Here is a 23,247-nt window from a genome sequence, read left to right on the forward strand (position 1 = left end):
AAATAGGACAGAATGCATGCCACATCTACGAAACCAGGAAGCAAGCCAGAGCACACGGGTAGATATCAAACTCCATGCTCATGAAAAATAAACTATGGCAAGTCCACCCACTCACATGCATCTGCCACCACACACCACGCTTAGGACACATTGCACACACCTCTGCCATAAGAATAAAGCTCTCCCCAATGACAAAGATTCAGTGTAGCTGGACATATAATGAAGAACCTCCTGCATGTGCATACTATCAAGATGATCCTACAGCAGACATCCACATGCCAGCTCGATATGGGTAGCTAGTAGACACTTGGACACCCGTGCCCTCCTTCGTATCGACCAAAATTCATGTGGATGACCTCCCCGCCTGCCCTGCGTGCTGACACAATGCTATATTTATTGACACGGTGCAATGACGTACCCAGACTTTGCACCTTTAAGCAGACCTCACCATAATGCACACACGCATTCCATGGACTTTAGTCCTCCCAAAGACCTTCACCTACAGCACTTTGAGACCATACCAATAGGAAAAGGCGCTATACAAATGAAAAATGACATTACATTACCTTGAAGAGCTTCTGAAAACGTTCATAGGGCAAGACAGAACGTACTGTCTAACCTAAATCTGAAGATTTAGCAACATTTGTAAATGAAAACGTTTTCATGAATCTGCATATGCCCAGCAATATGTTATAAATGTTATCAGTAAAATATAGTTGTACTGTATTTATCACACTTAATACAGTCAAGTGTGAAAAGTATGAAATGATTTACACACAAACACACACTTCACTATTGTTAGCATACTGTTTTGGAAAACATGTAAACAATACAATTAGACATTGTAAGCATTACACATTGGATTTGACTTAAAACAGAAAAGGGACTAATGTTGAAGCAGCACATGACAGCGCACAAAGGAGGGAAATCTTCAGCTCGAGTCCAACAATGACTTTTGATATCCATTTTAAAACGAAAAGATCGAAGGTTTTTTTTCTTTTATGACATTGTTTGGCATGTAGTGACATGCACAATGTTGTGTCCTTTATCCATGTTAATAACCCTTTTGAATGGGAGCCAAGTCCCATTTCTCTTGTTGTTCTTGGTTGTTGTGGGATGTGCCCTACAGTATGCAGGAAGAGGCGGGGTCACCGCCTCAGGCGCCAGTTTCGCACCGATGATTAAACAGATAAGAAGCCACTTGACCTGCTCCCGCGTATCATTGTCTTTGCTTCATTTATTTCAGCCTTAGTGTTTCATTGCCTCACCCGACTCCTGTTGGGATATAACAATGGTGACGAGGATGGGATCTTCAACTGAGCTGTCACGCTCAGCCGAACCCGCTCGGCCGTGCTACAGCGAGGTGAGAGGGCCGCACCCGCAGCCGCACTGCTACTCCACGGTGGCCTCATCAATCCATTGACATTTTCGCGCTCAGGAGGCTAGATTGACGTGTTGTAAGGAAAAAGCACATCCACACGCCTGCGCACGCTGCACAGTGAACTTCAAGGATTTCACCGCCACGGAGAAAACGCTCATTACTATGCGAACGCTGCCTGTAAAACCACGTGGGTCCCAGGACATTTCAACTTCCCACAGGCATCACAAACCGCGCTGATCTGCGGGGAGAGGCCTGCCCCAGAGAGTGCCAAGACACAGCTAATCACACGTGGCTGCAACCATGTCGGAAAGTGCCTCGGATAGTGGCATCCAAAGCCCCCAGGCCAGCTCCACCCCCAGGCCTGCCAGCAACAAAGACAAAGGAAACTCTGAGTCCCTTCAATTGCAAGCAATGCCACACTTCGACATGTCTGACACGAACAGCCTGGCCCCCAGATGGGCCAGATGGCTAAAGGAACTGCATATCTACATTGACGTGTCCGGAGTGAGGGAAGAACGCCGCCTAAGAGGCATCTTGCTGCATTCATTGGGCCCCACGGTACATGACATAGTATTTGAAATGCCGTATTCTAGCACTGACTCATTCCAAGGCATCATTGACTCATTGAATACATACTTTGCACCGTTAAGAAATGTTGATTACGAGAGATAAGTATTTCATACGACTATACAAGATAAAAATGAAAGCATGGATAATTTTGTCATGAGATTGAGAAAAAGAGCCAAATATTGTAACTTTGACAGATATTCCACAGACGAGGCCCTCAAATCACAAGCCATTGCCGGGTGTGGATCCCCTGAATTTCACAAAAAACTACTGCAGAAAAGTAGGACACTGGAAGAGATTCTGCAAATAGCAAGAGACGATGCTGCATTAACACTGCAAACTGAGTTGCTAGGAAACATCACCATCACGCAAACGGCCAATGCAGCTTAAGTATGTCCCATTCGCACTCCCGCCGACTCATCAGAACAAAGGAAATGCTATAGATGCGGTTTTTGGTTTCCGCACACAGGACCATGTCCTGCAATAAGACACCAATGCGACAAATGTGGGGGTGAGAACCATTTTCAGTCGGTATGCAAAAGCATAAAATTCTATCAGCGTGCTGAGCCCAACAGAGAGTCCTGGAAACAAGATGGCCGAAGGTCAAGGCGGATATGCCCGCGCAAGCACGCAAGTCAGTCGTCTGCGCCCAGCAGGTGGCGCTCACCCAGCTCGTCAAGGGAGCACGTGCCATCCACTCGGTGGCGAGAAGAAAGAAGAGACACATCCAGTCATCGCAAAAGCGGACACCACTCTCAGCACCGCCAGCCAAGGCAAAGAATCAGGTACTTGGATGAATCGCCGCAAGAAAGAAGAACCGCCAGGTCATCATCTTCCAGTGGAGAGAGGAAACGTGCATACGTACATGCCATAGGAAATAACACGTCTGCTGAATATAGCCCAACACTGCTGCTGCAACTCAATGGACAAAATTTAGAATTCTTAATCGATATGGGGCCACTGTCAATGTCATAAGCGACATAGTATACAAAGCACTTGAAAACAAAAAAGAGCTAGGGAAAGCTGACACATTGATATATCCTTAAGGCTCCAACAAACGCTAGATTGCAAAGGCATGTTCACCGCAAAGTGCCAGTACAAAGATCAAAGTCAAAAGGTACAAATCTACGTGATCAAAGGGGAAGTCCCAGGTGGAAGCATACTAAGCTTCCGAACAGCCATACAAATGGGGCTAATCAGCATCATGTACCAAATCATGTCCGCCTACACCTCCAGCGCAAAAGACATGATTCAAAAGATGTTCCCGTCTCTCTTCAAAGGCCTGGGACGTCTAAAAGACAAACAAATCAAGCTACACATTAACCTGCATGTACCTCCGATTGCTCAACACTATAGGGACATCCCGCTCAACATTCGGCGACAGGTTGAGGATGAAATACAGTCGTTGTTACAACAGGACATTATAGAACCAGCATCCGGTCCAACACCGTGGGTCTCGCCAATAGTACCAGTACCCAAAAGAGACAGCAAATCAAACATACGCATCTGTGTGACAATGCGTGCCCCAAATGTGGCCATTGGAAGGGAACGACACCTAGCCCCACGCATGACTGATATGATGCATCTATTACATGGGGCAACCGTGTTCTCAAAGCTTGATCTGAACAAAGGTTACCATCAACTCAAGCCTCACCCCTCATCAAGATATATCACAACCTTCTCAACACATATAGGACTATTCAGGCATAAAAGATTAAGCTTCGGAGTATCTTCGGCCGCCCAAATCTTCCAGAACGAGATTCATCAAATAATCAAGCATATTCCCCAATGTCTAAACTATAGCGACGATATTCTCATTTTCGGCGCGTCGCAAGAAAGTCACGGCGACACTTTGGGAAGAGTCAGCATGGCACTAGAAAACGCCCACCTCACTCTTAATCCTGAAAAATGCAAAACAGCAAAACAACATTGAAATTCTTTGGACACATATTTTCCAATAAAGGCATGCGCCCAGATCCCAAAAAGGTGAACGCACTGGTGGATGCCCCTAGTCCCACATCTCCATCAGCCATACACTCGTTCCTAGAGATGGCCAGTTACTGCACCCGGTACATCCAAGATTTTGCATCAGTGATCACACCACTAAGGCTCCTCACAGGAAAAGATCGAGACTACCAGTGGACCCCAGAGTGTGAAGAAGCATTTCAAGAGATCAAGCGTCGCATCGCATCAGATTTGTGCATGGCTTACTATGATCCCGCATATGACACTGAATTTACCGTGGACGCTAGTCCAGTCGGCCTTGGAGCCATCCTGGCCCATTCCAGACCCGGAGCCTCATCAACTTCACCCAAACGCATAGTGGCCTACGCAAGCAGAAGTCTGTCCCCCGCCGAGTGTGCTTATTCTCAACCTGAAAAAGAAAGCCTGGCAGTCGTGTGGGCGTGTGAGCATTACCATCTTTTTCTGTATGGACGCCCTTTCACCGTTGTCACAGACCACCAGGCACTCACCACGATCTACGGCAAACCCACAGCTAAAATGCCACCTCGCATAGCCCGATAGGGATTACGACTGCAGGAATATTCATTCACAATCGTTCATAGACCGGGCAAAGACAACAACCCAGCGGACTTCCTGTCCAGATACCCTCTGCCCGCTCAAGAGGAGCGTCAATCCGTCAAAGCAAATCAATACGTCAACTATCTCGTTGACAACGCACAAACACATTTCCACAGCCCAACTAGTGGAAGCCACGAGCGAAGACAAACTCCTACAAATTGTAAAGGAGTGCATACAATCAGGCCGATGGCACGTAAAAGATCGGGACAAGGTGGGCCTATCCGCCCAGGAGGAATCACAATTGCGCACATTCAAACTCGTACACCATCCCCTGTCCCAGTCCCCGGAGGGACTGATTTTCAAAGAAAACAGACTAGTGATCCCATCCAGTTGGCAAAACCAAGTTCTAGACATAGAACACGCGGGACACCGCAGAGTGGTATCCACGAAAAGACAGCTCCGGACAAAAGTTTGGTTTCCAAAAATGGATGAGAAGGTGGAAAGCCTTTTGAACAAGTGCATCGCATGTCAAGCGGTGGCTCCGAGAACATTCCCTGCACCGTTAAGGCCGTCTGACATTCCTCTACAGGTGGCCGTCGACATGTTTGGACCCATAGTAAACGCAAAAATATGTGCTAGTCATTGTGGACGAAATGTCACGTTTCCCAGAAGTACACCTGTTACACTCAACCAGCGCTCAGGCCATCATCCCTGCCCTGGATAAAACATTTGCGGACTATGGAATCCCCACGACCGTAAAATCGGACAATGGGCCGCCCTTCAGTGGCCATGATTTTTTTTGAAATGTTCGCAGAACATCTGGGATTCCACCACAGAAAGATAACACCTTTATATCCACAAGCCTATGGAATGGCTGATAAATTTATGAGCAATCTCAAGAGGACTCTACAAGTCTGTTCCATCACCAACGGATCATTCATGCAAGCAATTTGCACACTACTAAGAGAATATCGTAACACTCCACACTGCGCCACCCTAATGTTTGGCCGAATCATACGGACAAGACTTCCGCATAACCCACATGTCCGTCCATCCCCCACCATCATCGAAGATGCACGAGCCAGTGACAAGGTGAGCAAGGAAAAAATGAAAACCTATTTCGACATGAGGAGACAAGCCAAACCATGACAAATTCAAGTAGGTGACGTGGTACTGGTACGACAGGACCAAAACACCAAGGGTACCCCTGCATTCAGACCGGAACCCCTGACAGTGACCCACACCAATGGATCCATGATAACGGCGGCAAGCCCTCATAAACTGTCACGAGAAACTCATCATTCTTCAAAGTCTTCGAAGGAAACTCAGGGCTTGAAAACACAACCACCACAGTCATGTATAAGTCCTCTGATCCAGAATCTGAATACAGAGTGGAACATCGGGACGCCGATGACAGCGACAGCGACACCCAGATGGCCAGAACAGTGACGCCGAGGCGAAGCCCTTCAAAACGGACTGTACGCAGACCAGCCAGGTGGATAGAAGAAATGAACTAAAGTTCTCTCTTAAGTAAGGGGGAGATGTTGTGTCCTTTATCCTTGTTAATAACCCTTTTGAATGTGAGTCAAGTCCCATTTCTCTTGTTGTTGTTGGTTGTTGTGGGATGTGCCCCAAGGTATGCAGGAAGAGGCGAGGTCACCGCCTCAGGTGCCAGTTTTGCACCGATGATTAAACAGATAAGAAGCCACTTGACCGGCTCTCGCGTATCATTGTCTTTGCTTCATTTATTTCAGCCTTAGTGTTTTATTGCTGCACCCGACTCCTGTCGGGATATAACACACAGCTGAGTTTTTTTTTCTAAATTGTGACTTTTTTTGTCATGGCATGTGACACCTGCCAGTGGGACTTGTAGTAGTGGCATTCACTGTTGCATGCCATATTCGGCTCCTACCCCTACTGCAGCCGGCACGTGGGTACAGCGGCAGACTCCATGAATGGCAAACTGTGCCCGGCTCATTTATTGTGTGCAGCAAATCTGTGGGCTGAACCTGGGTGCCCCCAAACTTTACAGCCATGTGACCATGGCCACAATGATAAGTCCGGGTGCCCCCGGCCGGCAATAGTTCCTGCCGTGTGATCACGCCCGGTGATCACCCCAACACAACAGTGCGCTGCGTGTCCACAGCCCAGACCACGACGGGTAGTGTTAGGTGGGACCCTCCTGTGTGTGTGTTGCCCCTTTAAGGGGGATGTGCTTTCCTCACGTGTATGGCCCCTTTAAGATGGGCCATGACTGTGTCATGGCCCAAGCTAATAAAAGGAGCCCCTGCAGGCACGTGAGACAGAGCAGCTGCAGACTCCCAAAGAGGAACGACTGAGTCCGTGTCTCCTTATCCATGTAGGCCCCAGGCCTACACGTGGAGGCACAGGCCTGCACGCCTAGACACTGAGGGACCCGCATGCCAGGATGGCAGCCGAGGTCCACTCAGTCAGAGGCCTGGCAGGCTGTGACCCCACGCCAGGGTGCCGAGGCCCATGGCACCCGGGGCCATGCCGGATGTCCAGGGCAGGCCCCCACCCCCACACCTAGTGGGACTGCATGGCGCTAGCAGAGATAGCGCCCAGGGGCGCCTGCCGGATGACCATGGCCGGCGACCCCCAACAATGGCGACGAGGACCATGAGCCCGTGTTGCCCCCCTGCTGCTAGGAAGTGGTGAGGGGGAGAAGAGTTTCCAGCCCCACCGCGGTCTTGCGTGGCCTGCGCCTCACCGCCGTGGCACTGGGCGGTGTAGGCCCGGGCTGCCCCGTGGTGAGACACACACCCGCCGGCGTTCCGCCGCAAAGAAGATGAAGGTGAGATGAGCCATGGCATGCTTCGCCCCGGCCGCGGCCCTCAGTTGCGGGGGTGCTCCTGCGGCCGGGATCGAGGCATGGTGGCACCCCGGTCTCCTGCGACGTTCGTTTGTGCAGGGGGAGGGGATGAATATCGCCCGTTGGGGTGGGACATGTTGTGAACTATCCCCGGCGGCATCTGCCGTGAGAAGATGGAGGCCGTGATGGCCCGCCCCATGAAGAGGATAAGGAGCGGCGTCTGCCGCGAAGAGGGAGGCCGTCCTGGCCCCGCCCCTATATGGCGGGTCCTCCCCGACCGCGGCCCTCGGCTTGGAGGGTGCTCGTGCGGCCGGGGGAGGATCCAGCCTGCGGCGTTCGCTGTGCGCTGTGCTGTGGGGGTGCCAGCCCAAAAGGAAAAAGAAAACTGGCGCCCCTCTTCGGGGTGCGGGGATTGGTTGAGCCCAATAAGGATTCTGGGCTGACAGGCGGACGGTGAGTCTTCACGGCACCTGTGGTGCAGGGCCGCCGTGTCACGCCGGCACCCTGCGTGTTTTAGACCTGGCGGCAGTGGAGGCTGCTCCGATAGGGAGAGACCACGTGCGTTTTCCCTTCCCCATGCGGGTCATCACCGCGGGGGAGGGAGGAATGCTGCCCTTCCCCCAGGAAGAATGAAGTGCCCGGCAGTCAGCACTGCACCGAGGCACCCATGTGGCGTGTTCGCCACGAAGATGAAGGAGAGCAGTGTTGCCCCGCCTCCAGGCGAGAGGCAAAGAGAAAAGGTGATGGCTGTTGCCGTGGATCCTCCCCGGCCACGGCCCTTTGTAAGAAGGGTGCTCGTGCAGCCGGGGGAGGATCCAGCCCTTGTCCCGTCCGGCAGCGCTGTGCCACAACAAAAGAAAACACCTCCCGCAGACGACTGCGCAATCATCTTCCTGCTGCACACAGTGAAATCTGGGCTCGGAATGCGAGGCAGTCGCAAGACCACGGAAGCAGAAATCTGCTCACCTACACATCGCTGCTGAAGGCCGCATGCGAAGCTCTAATGGCAACAGGGATGATTGCAGTGAGTGTGGCAGTACTTCCATCATGGGAGAGGGCGACTCGTCCATCTGCTGTGCTGGCGGGAAAACCACGCACAAATCCCTGACCTGGGTGGTGTCGGGCCCGGTGCCATCATCTGGAGAAAAGGGGCTGCACCACCTGCATGGAACCTCCTGCCAAGCGGTAGCAGCACCAGCTCTTGACAAGAATGGAGGTGGCTGGCGTGCAATGCGGTGATGGAGCCAAGGGTTTGGCCAGTGTAACGTCTCTGGAAAAGGTGGGTGGGGAGTTTCAGGGGTGACATCAAAAGAGTGACTCTGACCGGGACCAAAGAAAAGTGAGGCTCCTGTGCAGGACTCTGGGCTGGACAGTAGAGTGAGACTAGAGGCAGCTTTACTACCTGGTGCCCCACATCGACACAGAGTCATGCATCCCTCCTGCGTTCCCCGAGCCTGTGTGGCAGAGCGGAAGGAGCACTGCCACTCCTACTGAAACGTCGTCCATTGTAGCTTAGAGAGGGTAATGAGCCAGATCATCAGCGCTGAGAAGTCGGACCCTAAGCACTGAAGGCAGCCACATGTCACCAAAACAGACTATTCCGACAGCGCCATAAAGTGGATCTGCCACCCTGTGCTCCTAAGGGTTCCAGGCCAGGAGCATCTAAGCATCTGGCGCTCTGTGTACTGTACATCTTGCCAGCATGATCAAGCTTGGAAAGCTGCGTGCACAGGACGCGACGGGGTGGGGATCCGCAGCACCGGGGAACAGGCGCTCGGCGCTGCCGGATGGCCCGAGAGGCGAGACCCCACTGTGCACCTCAGACGCCAATTCATTCTGCCGTGGCCAGTTGTACAAGAACCAGTGCATTGTGCCAGCGTCGACAAGGATGGCTAACAAGAACATAGATAAATGCTTTCCTGCCCAGCACCATTAGGAAAACGGGACACCCCGCGGCATAAATCAACCTGTCCGCAGTGAAGGTGGCCCCAACACCTCGTGGGCCCATATCACCCGCATCATCAGGCCGAGGATCATGCACGTCTAGTGCATGCGAGGACCCTCATGCAATGGACAGGAGGCACCCCACACTGCCGCAGAGTCTTGGGACAGCCTCCCATTGCCATGGAGAGAACCAGGCAGCCGATGGCCCATCACTCTGATACCAGCGTCATCCAGGTGGCCCCACTGGTGTCCCTGACTCCCTACTACTGCAACGACCCTGCCTGCTCACAGGTGGCCTCGACACCGGAGAAGGTTCCTGGACTGCTGACACTGGTGTCGTTCAACATGCCTGGCCGTCGTAGGATCAAGCCAACGTGGGTATGGGGGAGGGACCACCTGCCCCCCTGAGCTCTGAGACACCTTGGGTCTGCCCAGAACAACACCCGGAGACGGGGCAGCGGGCAGGATATGGGTTGCAGCTCATTGTGAGTGCTTGTGCGCCCTCATGTGCCCCGGAAGGAAAGGAGGAAAGAAACACTCTTAACTGGGGGGAGTATCATGAGGAAAAGGGGTGAGGGATATCCTTTCACCTTGGGCCCCACCGACTACACCGTGCCTTGTTGACAACATCAGGAGCAGTCTGGAGGCGACCTGCATCTCGCTACCCTGCTCTGAACATCACGTGACTGTGCCGATGTGGCCTCTGGTACCTGCCAGGTTCGGCTTTGCCGGCTGCGACCTATACCATCAGTGGACCTGAACTCGGGAAGGGACTCCTGGACGGACGCTGATGGGAAAGGGACTGGTCTCCTGCTGCCCCGCAATTGTTTAAAGAGGACTCAGTAATCCTGTGTTTTAATGCTGTGGACCTGCATAGTAACCACATGCTTTAAGTGGTCTCAGTAAAGAACAACACGGTGAGGCTGTGATCCCACAGTCGCGAGGGGTGCATGTAATACCTGCCGCCAACCACGGCGTTTGTTTACAGGTTACCGTCCGGAGCCCCAGGTGAATAAAGGGTTGTGCAAACTGTGGTAGAGTGGCCGGTGTTCCTCTGGCAGCCCACCTGCCACGACTGTCACCTGCTGAGTGTATTTAGAAATGGGCTAACATGTGTTGAGTTTGTAACTAGTAGGTGTTAGGTCTGTAATTGTCTGAGTAAGCAAAGTATGTGGCAGTGGCATATCTTGTTATTTGCCCACCCCACCAGTTCAAAAACCGACAAGAATGTTATTATTTTGTAACAGGTGGGAAGCCTGTATGTTTCGATATTGTTTGTTTTGTTTGTTATGAAAAAGGAGGAGTGTTAGGTGGGACCCTCCTGTGTGTGTGTTGCCCCTTTAAGGGGGATGTGCTTTCCTCACGTGTATGGCCCCTTTAAGATGGGCCATGACTGTGTCATGGCCCAAGCTAATAAAAGGAGCCCCTGCAGGCACGTGAGACAGAGCGGCTGCAGACTCCCAAAGAGGAACGACTGAGTCGTGTCTCATTATCCATGTAGGCCCCAGGCCTGCACGCCTAGACACTGAGGGACCCGCATGCCAGGATGGCAGCCGAGGTCCACTCAGTCAGAGGCCTGGCAGGCTGTGACCCCACGCCAGGGTGCCGAGGCCCGTGGCACCCGGGGCCATGCCGGATGTCCAGGGCAGGCCCCCACCCCCACACCTAGTGGGACTGCACGGCGCTAGCAGAGATAGCGCCCAGGGGCGCCTGCCGGATGACCATGGCCGTCGACCCCCAACAGGTAGTGTGACCACGAGGACGCCCCATAACATGCCCCGTCCGTTTAGTACGATCATGCATTCCCGCCCTGTGGCTATACTGCAGCCAGGATTGTTGCGGGCATGGGGGATTGGTGAAACTGTCATTTTTCACTCGCATGGAGAAGCGCTATGTAGCCGTTTGGATACTAGTGACGAAAAGTATTACTCTGAATAACAGTGCACTCACTGTGTCCTAAAAACGAGTGATGGGTTACAACTCCCCTTTTGCAAAGGTGCTCGCTATATAAATCAATTTTCAAAACGACGCAGCTGATTTTGTTTGTTCTAAGTAGAGAGAGTAGAAACTCACCTGCTGCGCTTTGCAAAGCACTGCACTGCTTGGTGTCTCTGCGGTTGTGTGGTGCGTGTGTGTCTGTCAATCGGCTCTCCTCTGTTTCCTCCCACGCTAGCTGGCTGCCTTTCTCGGAAATTACCAGAATCAACCCGAAAGTGAAAGCACACAGTTTAGAGGAAAAAAACATGTTGCGACAAAAGGCAGCAAGTGGCAGGCCAAGTCACTCCCAGCAGGGCTCGAGCTGGGGGAAGCAGTGAACTCCAAAAGCGAGGGAATTCCCTCCGCCAGGCCAACACAATGGGAAATCGCAATACCTGCCAATAGCACCCATGGGCGTAGGACATGGGGGGATCAGGTAGGACAAATCCCCCCCACAATTTTAGGTGGGTGGGATATCATGCCATTTACCCCCCCCCCCCCACAATCAGAAGCAGGGTGAGGAGCAGGGGTTTAATTTTAGCAAGGCTGCCTGTGTTAGCTTAAAATCAGAGCTGGACACTGTATGAGCGGATGTTCGCTGGGCTCTGCTCATACAGTGCCTCTTGCTCAGAGACAGTCAGTCACAATGGCTGGTTGTGTGTGGCTGGATGCCTGGTGCACCTGACCAGACCGCGCACATAATTGTTTTCTATCTGCTCGCGCTCCTGGCGTTTTTCTGCTTGTGAGCACAACAGTTTCCACCTCTTTGATTGGATGAAATTCCAGGCATTTTGATGCTGCATGCTTTAAGAAAGACTTTATACAGACTGATCATAATAATAATTCACAATTATATAGCGTATTATTACCCACAGTGTGTGGTGCTCATTTATCAACTTCAGAAGAATGAAAGGCTGAATTTGGCCCTGCTCTGCATGGATGTCAAAGCGAGCGCTCTACTCGCTGTGCTTTCTGACCAGCATTTTGCTTAATGGGCAGGCTGGAGGGGGCACCTATACCTAAAGCAGTCAAGGCCTTGTTGGCGAAATAAATGATTTTTTTATGGAGTGCAGACAACTGAGCTCGTAGTTTTGAAAGTATACTTTACTTTTACTTTAAAATGTTTATATAGCGCAATCCTTGGACCCGGGGGCATTAGGGCGCTGACAAACATGAAGGGCCGAGACAACGCTGAGCTTAGAAAAGCGAGGGGTGAAGATTCAAGGCCTAGGCAAATAACCAGGTTTTCAATGTCTTTTTGAAGGAAGTCAGGTTGGGCTGACACCTGGGATCTAGGGGGAGGTCATTCCAGGCCTTAGGTGCTGAAATGTAAAATGCACCCCTTTCAGCCTTTCTGGTTCTATGTCTGGGAATAGAGAGGAGTTTCTGGTGGCTTGATCTGAGAGATCTACTTTGGGTTTTCTCAGCTATAAAGTGTTGCAAGGTGGTAACTAAAAGACGATAGTGCTCCCGGGCCTACACCGGGAGCCAGTGAAGCCCTCTGCTTGCGGCGGACACGTGGTCACGGCAGGAGAGCCCCATCACAATCCTTACGGCCCCATTCTGGACGACCTGGAGTCTTTTTACCTTTGTTTTGCTGATGCCGGCCAGCAGGCTGCAGCAATAAACGATTTTTGCACCAATGATTGCTCTGGCTATGGTCTTGGCGTTAGCCTGGTTACTGAAGGGCCTAAGGTGGGTTAAAGGTTTAATATAGTAGACTGCTGATGACACAATACTCCCCATGATGACTTTCATGGTGAGTTGTTGATCGAGAACAACACCCAGTGTTTTTACTTTCTTTAAAGGAGTTATTTTGACGTCACTAAGATGAAAACTCGCATTCGAAGGACCCAACTTGGACCAGATCGATGGGGAGCCCACCATCAGGAGTTCCGTCTTGCCCTTATTCAGTGCCAGGTTGTTCTCGACCATCCAATTCTCAATAACAATGTATACTCTATTCAATTCAGCTTTGTCGCTGGAATGCGTACCTGTCACAGGCACGACACACTGAATGTCGTCAGCGTAGTTAGTGAACAAGATGCCCTCCAGATCTAACAGAGTGAAGAATGGTACCATGAAAATATTGTAGAGGCAAGGCGATATACAGGCCCCTGCAGTATGCCAAAATTGACAGCGACTGGGGTTGCCTGTCCTTCCCCCGAGAAAACTCTACTTTGTTGTTAAGAAAGGAGGCAGTCCAGCGTACTGCCACTGGGGAGAAGTTAGCAACCACCTCCAACCTGGCGACCAGTAAAGAATGGTCAACCAGGTCGAAGGCAGTCGGGAGATCCAAAAACATGAGCATGGAGGCAAGGCCCTTGTCCATGCGTTCCACTAACTTTGATTTGAGTTCTAATAGTGTGCTTTCTGGGCCAAAACTGTCTCTAAAGCTGGATTGGCGCGGATTATGCACCGAAAAGTTATTCAAATGAGAGGCAATCTGACCATACACGACCCTATCAAGAATCTTCAACGAGAAAGTAGTATTAGTGATAGGTCTGTAGTTAAGAAGAACCTCCTGGGGTAGAACAGTTTTTTTTAAACATGGGAGTGACCCATGCTCGTTTCAGGTCTACAGGCACATGACCTTCGGTCAGTGAAGCGTTGACAAACTTACAGGCTGTTAGCAAATCTGGGTGGCAGGTTTTAATTATAATAGCCGAGCAGGGGTCACCTTTGCAGCACGTAGTTTTAAGTTGACTAACAATAACAGAAACTTTCTCCTCTGAAATAGGCGAGAAGTTAAATTGTGGGATAGATAGACTATGGGCCTCATTATGAGTTTGGAGGCAGCCATGTCCCTTAATAAGGGCATGGCTGCCTCCAAACTCGGGTCCGGGTTCCCTGAATGGTGAAATACCGGGCAATTCTGACCATGGAGGGCCCCGGTATTCCCCCATTCAGGGAACCCGGACCATCCCCATTCCCATTTGAGCCCCCATAGGGCTCAATGGGAATGGGGAGCATGATAACAACGGGCCTGTTAATGACGGGCCCGTTGTTAGCATGCTGGGCCGCTCGCGGGACCCGCTAAGGACGTCTGGTAAAACCAGGCCTCCAGAGCGGGTCCCGCAGGTAGACCTCGTAATAAGGCGGTAAGGGGTTAATGGCTCCGGCACCTTTACCGGCGCCATTAACCCCTTACCACCCACCTCGTAATGAGGCCCTATGTTTAAATGATCCAATATCTTTAGGCTTACCAGGAGAGGCCTCTTTCCTGTGCATTATCTCAAGTCTGATGCCAGTCAGTTTGTTAACCATGGCATCCTGGATACCCTGACACCAGGAGGCATCCTTGACAGGTTGATTGATGATAGGGGAGCCAATAATTTCTTTCTCTTTGATAATATTGAAAAGCTCTTTTACCTCGGAGTGAGCACTTGAAATCCTGGAGTTTAAAAATGTTTTCTTCGCTTCCACGATAGCTGATTTATAGACTTTGACTGCTGTTTTGTAGACTGCCAGAGCCTGAGGTGAAGAGTTGGTCATCCAACTATAGAAAGCTTTCATAGTGGATGATTTTAGCTTCTTGAGATCAGACGAAAACCAGGATTTATTCCGGGCCCCATCCCTCTTTTTTCTAAATTTGTGAGGGGCTAAGGGCTTGGTGATCACCTCAAAATGAGATTGGAGTAGTCTCGACATACCCGTAGCAGAATCACGGTAGGTAAAGTGTATAGACGGAGAGAGCAGAGGGTCAATGTTTTCCTGCGTGAGCTGTTTAAGGTTTCTGCTTAGAACACCCTGTGTCACTCTACTCTTAATTTTGAAAGGAAAGTGTGCTTGAATAGAGAAATGTAAAAAAGCATGGTCCGACCAAGGACAAGGAGCTACGTAAATATCCTTGGTCAGGACTTTAGCGGCCGAGATCCAATCGAGAGTATGGCCAAGATTGTGTGTGGGCAAATGATTCAGTTGTTCGAAGCCCAGGTTTGTCAAGGAGCACTCGGGGTCTGCAGCACCCCGATCGTCCTTGTTGCCCAGCCAATAATTAAAATCCCCTAAAAGGACGAATCTCGAATTTGGCTTTAGGATAGGCAGCAGATAATTGGAAAGTGCTTGCGTGAAATCTTCCTCCAGAGAGGGTGGTCTATAAATAAGAATAAAATTCATAGTGGATTCTGTATTAAAACCAATTTTTACATGGAGAGACTCTATTGCATTCATGGTTGACCCTTCAGATTCCCAGATGTTTAATGAGGACTTGAAGATCAGGGCAACCCCACCTGCCCTCCTCTCGATCTTGTCTGATCATGTTATAGCCGTCAAGAATTGCCAATTTGAGGGAGGGGTCGGCTGCTCTGTGCCCCAAGATTCATTTATGGCACAAATATCTATGTTCATGTCAGTGATGTAAGCAGCAACCTCTGATGCATGCTTGACCAATGCCCGAGTGTTAAGGAGCACACAGGCCAAATTATGAACTGGCATAATAATGTGATTGTTGGATTAGAAACATGAGAACTTGGGAGAATGACCACCTCAGAATTCACATCCCATGGATATTTGCTTCCTAGCACCTTAGCACAAGAAGGATCGGGAGGCAGAGTATCCGCTGCAGCCAAGGGTGACAAGGATTGTGTTAACCCTGGAAGCAAGAGCGTGGGCGGCGAGGGCTGAGCAGACATATCAGAACGCCCCCTGGGGGGGCCACTGAGATCCCCAACCTCAATGCTGGGAAAGTTGAGCATCAAGGAATTCTTACCTGCCAGTAAAGGCACTACGCTGATAGAATGAGAGGAAAGCAGTGAATAACTACTTACAGAGGTAGAGGAGGTAGAGTTCAATGCACTGCACGTGAACGTGTCCGATGTGGAAAATTGTACAAGGGGTGAAAAGATATTATGAGCCGCCTCAATGGCAGCAAGGACCTCAAGGACCTCTTGAGGAACTGGACCTCGACGTCCTCGGTCTCACTGAGACTTGGTTCACTGCCAGCTCTGCCACCAGCTTCGACACACTCCTACCTGACGGCTACAAGATCCTCTCCGTGCCCAGGCCCAACCGTTCAGGGGGTGGTGTTGCCCTTATCTTCCCTGAGTGGATTCCTGCCACTGTCACTCCTACGCAGACCTACTCCTCTTTTGAATGTCTTGTCTGCCGACTCTCTCTCTCTCCTAGCCATTCCCTTACCGTGGCTACTATCTATCGGCCACCTGGTCAAATTTCCTCCTTCCTCTCTGAGTGGGCTGACCTCTCCTCCTCACTCCTGTCCTCAACCACCCAACTCCTCTTTCTCGGTGACTTCAACATCCACCTCGATGCCTCCTGTCCCCCCACTGGTCTCTTTCGCGAACTCTGCAACTCTCTCTCACTCTCTATTCTCCCGTCTGGGCCTACTCACTCTGCAGGGCACACTCTTGATGCTCTGATCTCTTCTGACCTTCCCCTCTCCCTCCCTTTCTCCACTCCTCTCTCCTGGAGCGATCACTTTCTCCTATCCTCCCACCTCTCCCTCCCTACCCCACAGGCAAAGCCACCCTCTTCACTGCCACCCACCTTCTCGGTCATCCGGCCCATGAAGCGCGTGTCAGTTGAGGCTTTCGCTGCTACCTTCTCGCCCCCTCCTCCCCCCCCGGCTGACTCCCACCCTGACACAGCCCTCTCCATGCTCTATTCCTCTATATCTGATACTCTCGATATCCTTGCCCCCGTCATGAGAATCCGCCTGAAGCCCAAAGCCAAATGTAACTCCTGGTATGACTCGGATCTCGTCACCCTAAAACGCAAGTGCAGGGTGGCAGAGAGGAAATGGCGTGCTTCATGTTCATCCTCTGACAAACTGGCCTGCCGCCTGCTCCAAAGGCAATACCGGCTCTCCGTTCTCACCAAGAAGAGAGCCCTTATCCAAGCCCGCATCTCTGAGGCATCTAACAACTCGGCCGAACTCTTTAAAATCTGCAAGGAGCTGGCCAACCCTGCTGCAGTCTCTACCTCTCCTGTCCCCTCCCAGGCCCTCTGCACTGCACTGGCCTCGCACTTCATCTCAAAAACTCAGGACATCCTGTCCTCGCTCTCCTCCCTCCCTCTCTTCCCGGCTCTTCCTCTTGCTCTCTTGCAGCCGCCCCTCCGCCCTCCTTCTCTGCTTTTCCACCTTTTTCTGCTGATGAGGTTTCCAGACAAGTCCGATCTATGAAAGCCTCGTCTAAACAGGTTCACCCCTGTTCCTCCAAAACCATCAAGGACCACATCGACTCCCTGGCTCCTGCCCTGGCTGACTTTTGCAACCACTCATTCGCCTCTGGAGTCTTCCCATCCCCCCTCAAGCACTCCCTTGTGCACCCCCTCCTCAAGAAACCCTCTTCCGACCCCTCCTGCCCGGCCAACTATCGCCCAATCTCCATTACTCCCTTCCTGGGCAAACTCCTGGAGAAACTGGCCATCTCCCAGCTTAACCTCCATGCTGAATCTGTTGGTAATCTTCATGACCATCAATCCGGCTTCAGAGCGGCCAGAAGCACGGAAACTGCTCTCCTGAACATCCGTGAGGACCTGCTCCTTAACCTCGATTCCAACACTCCCTGTGTTCTCATTCTGCTCGATCTCTCCTCTGCCTTTGACACTGTCAACCATGCCATCCTGCTCAACCGTCTCCGTGATAACCTGGGTATCACTGGTCAGGCTCTGGCATGGCTGACCTCTTTCCTTTCCGGTCGACCCTCCCAGGTCCAAATGGGCTCCTTCCTCTCTGACATCTTTTTCTCCACCTGTGGTGTCCCCCAGGGATCCAACCTCTCTCCCTGGCTTTTCAACCAGTATCTGGCACTCCTTGCCCACCGCATCGCCGCTCTCTGCCCCCACTTCCAGTGCTATGCGGACGATACCCAGCTCATTTTCAGGCTACCCTCGGCCTCCTCCTCTCCTTCCCTCATCTCCGACTGTCTGTCTGCTATCCAGGAATGGTGTGCTGCCAATGACCTCTGCCTTAACGCCAGTAAGACTGAGATTCTACTCATCGGCACACCCACTCCCTCCTTCCCTGCAGCTCTCTGGCCGGCCTCCCTTGGCCCCCTTCCCGCCCCTACCTGCAAGGCTAAAAACCTTGGGGTCATCTTCGACTCCACACTCTCCTTCTCTCCTCATATATCTGACGTCTCTAAGAAGTCACACTACCAGCTGCACCTCCTCAGAGGTATTCTTCCCTTCCTCTCCTTCCCCCAGAAGCTCACTGTCTCCCGAGCCCTGGTTCTCTCAAGGCTGGACTACTGTAACAGCCTCTATCTTAATCTGCCTGCCTCCACTCTCCGCCCTCTGCAACTTATCCAGAACAGAACTGTGAGACTTGTCCTTGGCCTCAAGCCCAGGGACCGTATCTCTCCAGGACTGAAATCTCTTCACTGGCTCCCAGTGGCTGCGAGGATTAAGTTCAAAACCCTCTGCATTGTCCACAAGGCCTTCTGGGGCCTGGGGCCTAAATACCTTCAACTCTCCCTTCCTAAATATCTTCCTTCACAAGCCCTTCGCTCATCCGTCTCCAACTCCCTCATGGTCAGCCGCTTCTCGAAGCAACGAGCTGGGGGTAGATCTCTCTCCGCAGCAGGGGCCTCCCTCTGGAACAGCCTTCCTGCCTCCCTGAAACTTGAGGAGAACCATCTCCGGTTCCGGAAGTACCTCAAAACCTTCCTCTTCTCTTCTGCCTTCTCTCTCCCTCTCCCCTGCTAAACCTGCTTAACTCCCCACTGAATTCTGCACTAAACCTGCATCTGGGCAACTCTCAGCGACCTCGGTCCAGGGCCCAGCCACTCTCCACTTGCACTGCCTCCCTGGCTCCCCCTGCACTGTGGGACTGTCACTGTATCCCTACAGCCCCCCTTCCCAGCACTTCTCAGCACTTGCTCTGCACTTACCTCGCACTTGCCACCAGCTGGCCCTTTTTATTTATTATTTATTATTTTATTACGCTACTTACCTTGTACTGCACTTCCCCCCCACCTCCTCCCCCTGCACTTTCTCCTTTTCCCCTTACCTTTGCACTTGCGCGATCTGAATGACACCTGGCCTAGTAGGATCGTTTGTCTGTCTTCCCCTTGTTTCCCTCCCTCCCTGCCTCGTCGCGCCTTGAAACACTTGTGTATAGGCGCGTTACAAATACCATATCATATCATATCATATAACAGCCCCATGATGACGACTGGGTGATTATACGGGGCTTTGGGCCTCCAGCCCTTCTGGTCCTGCACGGACTGGCACAGACCGGCTTGGCTATTCACGCGCAGGCGCTCACACACCTGTTTAGCAAATATGTAGTCCCAGGTGAAGAAAGGCACTGGAGTCACGCTGCTACAGACCACGTTAGGACAGGAAAGCAAATTAAAACAGTACACAGCGAACACAGCAATGAAGTGACTAACTGAGAACTAATATATTTTTAAAAGGCTAAAATGCTAAAAGTATATTAAACTAAATGCACAATTATTTCATAAAAGCAACTTCCTTCAACAGACTCTCAAAGTACTAAAACAAGCTCTCCTCGCACACAGATAAGCAAAAAAACAATTACAATTGAAATTGCATTTAAACAACGTTATCATAGTACCTGATCCTTGTAAGGCAAGCTACGCTACATTATTAACAATTCGTTTGGGGTCGTATTTAATTGCAGTGTACACTCACTGCGTTTTGTTAAGTTTAAGCCTGAAGATGTCAGCAGGTTTGCATTTGATTGATCTGCCAGTGCCACTCTGTTGGCAAGCGATGGGCTTGCAATTACAGGTGCATATTTCACTCTACTCATTAAAGCTGCATGCCTGGTTAAAATCATTTTTTATCTGCTCTTGGATGGCCCACATGGGCTGAATGGTGCTGCACCCGCGCCCGTCTGTCGCTGCACACGAAACGAGTGCTGCTTCTTCGCTGCGACGACCAATGTCGTGACCCGGGCGATAAAAATTAAACCATCGGCATCATCAATGCAGATTGTGTTTATTGTTCAGTCCTGATTATGAGCTAGAGAAATTGTAAAGGTAATGCAAGTGCAGTAATGTATAGTAGCGCATTTGGTTCTGCGGCTGCTGCCTGGTGGAGCTTTTTGATATAAATGCTCGCTGCTCACGTTACAAAGTGTCATGATGATGCTGCACTCGTAGCAACTTACTAGCAAGTGCAATTTTGGTAAAAATGGGCAAGCAGAGGTCGCTCCTTTGTCCAATTAACAACCAACCACTATAAGACCAATTTATTTACCCAAGATTAGCTGAGTGGCACTCAGGGCGGGAACACAGTCTAGAAGTACACAAGGTGTCCCCTGTCCCCCCCAGATTTTATGTGTCTCCTACGCCCCTGATAGCACCCCAGTGTATGTTGGTGCTTGCAGTCCTAACTGAAAGGGTAGGTGCGAATTCCAAGTCTTGTCTGATAACATTCTTATACATGGAGTGGCTGAAGGCAGACCTGGTAAAGACATTTTTATTACACAAGTAGCATTTTTACTGCTCCAATTAAGTAATGAACTCTCAGAAGACTGCTGTGAAAAAACAATTAGGCACTTTGAGTGCAAAGTTTGATGGTAAGGCGTCATTAAAGCAAGCTCAAGGGTGTTCTGGGCAGAGCGTGGCAGGAACTTTGTGGGAATGGCCATTAGGATTAGCATGGCCATGAGCAGTCAATGGTTGGGCAAATAACCAAACAACACCTACGAGTTTTGTGTCCCCCCCCCCAATATGCCATTTCTCCCGATCTTTAATAGTTTCGGCTTAGCGCCACCTAAGAGCCCAAACTATACACATATAGGACAAAGAATGATAATAGCCATCCGAACTCTGGGTGCTTTTCAATATGGGCTGATGGGATTAAGGGGTCTGACCTGTCAATTCACCTTCGTTGGGAGGGTTTCCCCCATCTTGCAATGATGTCACCCTCCTAAGCAGCTCGATTCCTTCCATTGACTTCAATGGGAGCGTCCATCTGAAAACCAGCGTATCAACCCTTGACAAAAATGTTGAACTCATTGGCTGGATCAAACTCCAAAACATTTACATTTAACATGTTCAAAGATACGTGGAGAACATTATCCTTTGGGGAAGAGTAGCATGGAATATTGCACACCGCATGTATTGTGGGGGGAAGCCGAGAACCTGTCAAGTGTCTCAGGGGTTGGTGGTGAGGGGAGATGGCAAAGAGGAGAGTCTATCACGCGGATGCTATGTGAACCTAAAGAGTTAAGGGTTCTGGGAGGCATGAACCTTTTGGTTCACTGAATTTGAGATGAGAGGAAACTTACATGCGCGTGTGTTTCACCTTATCCTTCATATGCTGGTTGGCAGGTTCAAAGCCGTCTTGAATCCCACTCTTACTGGTTCAGGTCCTGGGACCAGCGGGGCCTGCTTGCATCTTTGACCTCATTTCTGTTGCAAAAAACTTATCTAGCAACACTTGAAATGAATGTTCCTGTTTCAGCGTAAAAAAGGCGCTTTCAAAGTTCAAACTGTCATGTTTGCACTGGCTGAATTACTCAATAAGAGACGTCCAAAGGGGCGAGTAAACGTGAGAGGGAAAGAGACAAGCTCGAACAGTCCTTTAGGGCAATAGGGCAATGCCCGAACCAAAAACACAAATCCTAGTGTGGGCCAGGTTCATTTGGTCAAAGTGGGCCACTTAATTGGCCAATGTGGGCCAGTTTGATAAGTTACTTCACCATGTGGCTAGTAGTTACTGTATCAATATTCTTTAAAATGCACAATTTGCACCCCATTTTATCAAAAACAACACCCTTGGGTACTACTCATAAAGTCTGTCACAAAAGGAATGAATTGCCATTTGCAACAGTGGCCACTTTTTCATTGGTGCCTGTGACGAATCAACTTCCGGGGCACCAGTGGTCATGGGATGAATATCGGTTTCTAAACCATCAATCAGCCCTACGCCTCTAGTACACCAGAAAGGATCCAAACAGATTGGAACACAAGTAAATTATAAACCTCCTTGTCCAATTTTTGGTAACGAGGAAGAAACAGCAGGCTTATCTCTGCAAGGTCGTGGATCATTGGTTAGTTGCAACACAGCCAAAATACAATTATCACCCAATGATAAAAGGGACTGTCCAGTCAAGGGCGTATACAAATATCTACTTCATTATTATTACAACAGACTGTTCTTGCACACTACAAAATACAACCCACCCTGTAAAGGAACAAGGATGATAGACAGTTTCACAAAGGAAAGGGATGCACTCTGGATACTGACAGGAGGGTAGTCGGTAAAGCAATTAGTCTTAACTGTTCAAGGTTGTTTGCTTTCAGCACCAAGGGAGCAAGGGGTCATAAATGTCACTAGGCCTTCGGAGAAGGACAGGGGGACAGAACCACAATGTACCTGGTGCTTGAGATGATCTTGATGCTCGGCAGTGTCAAGTCGGTTCCAGGATGATTTGCAGCTCCTGCGACAGAGTTCAAGATGGGAGACAGCTGCGGGTATCAGGCGGCAGGCATTTCGGCAAGCGAGGCTTGACAGACGGCTGCAAGCGAGGCTTGACAGACGGCTGCAAGCTGTCCTACACGGCAGCTCAGGGTCAGGAATTGTTGTCTCTGTGCTGGTTGGTGGATCTGGAACACTGGTCGAGCCGTCTCGGAAGGCTTTAGTGACTGCAGCGTGACAGCAGTCAGTGGCTAAGCCGGTCGCGCTTCGGGGGCTCGACTGCCTCGAAAATGTCCTTAAAAGATGGACGCTGGTTGATACTTGTTGTGGCGCTCCTCCTAGCTCCGTCGCAGGGCTCGTGTCATCCTTTAAGGTGGAAGGCCCAAAGCTGAGGAGAGTGTTTGCAGGCAACGGCTTTGTACTTTGTTCAGAGACTCTCTGGCCCTTCCTACCTAGTTTAGTTTAGTTTATTTATTCATAGAGCGCGCCGAACCCTGAGGTATCTGGGCACTTTAGCTTGAGCAAGGGAGCAGTAGTTACACTACAATACATAGAACAGTTGACTTGTGTTACACATCAAGTGAACATGCCAAGTAAGTGCAGTGGTTACAAAGTAGATTGGAGGTACAGTTGAGGAAGTGCAGTTAGGACATAAATAGCATAC

General features: G+C 50.6%; 1 protein-coding gene across 2 annotated transcripts in view; it reads right to left on the bottom strand.

Moving 5' to 3' along the window:
• The window catches only part of LOC138530222 (guanylate-binding protein 1-like), an 865,941-nt gene that overhangs the window by 757,291 nt on the left and 85,403 nt on the right, over nt 1-23,247 (bottom strand). Inside the window, exon 1 of one of the 2 annotated variants that reach the window (XM_069640890.1) lies at nt 11,322-11,446. The exons of the other annotated variant lie outside the window; for it this stretch is intronic. The gene's annotated coding sequence lies outside the window, so the exon portion shown is untranslated. Of the gene's footprint in view, nt 1-11,321; nt 11,447-23,247 lie in introns of those variants that run through there. 2 annotated transcript variants of the gene reach the window in all.

This window comes from Ambystoma mexicanum, chromosome 1q (assembly GCF_040938575.1).
Source record: "Ambystoma mexicanum isolate Mex_15411 chromosome 1q, UKY_AmexF1_1, whole genome shotgun sequence".
Taxonomy (NCBI): Eukaryota; Metazoa; Chordata; class Amphibia; order Caudata; family Ambystomatidae; genus Ambystoma; species Ambystoma mexicanum.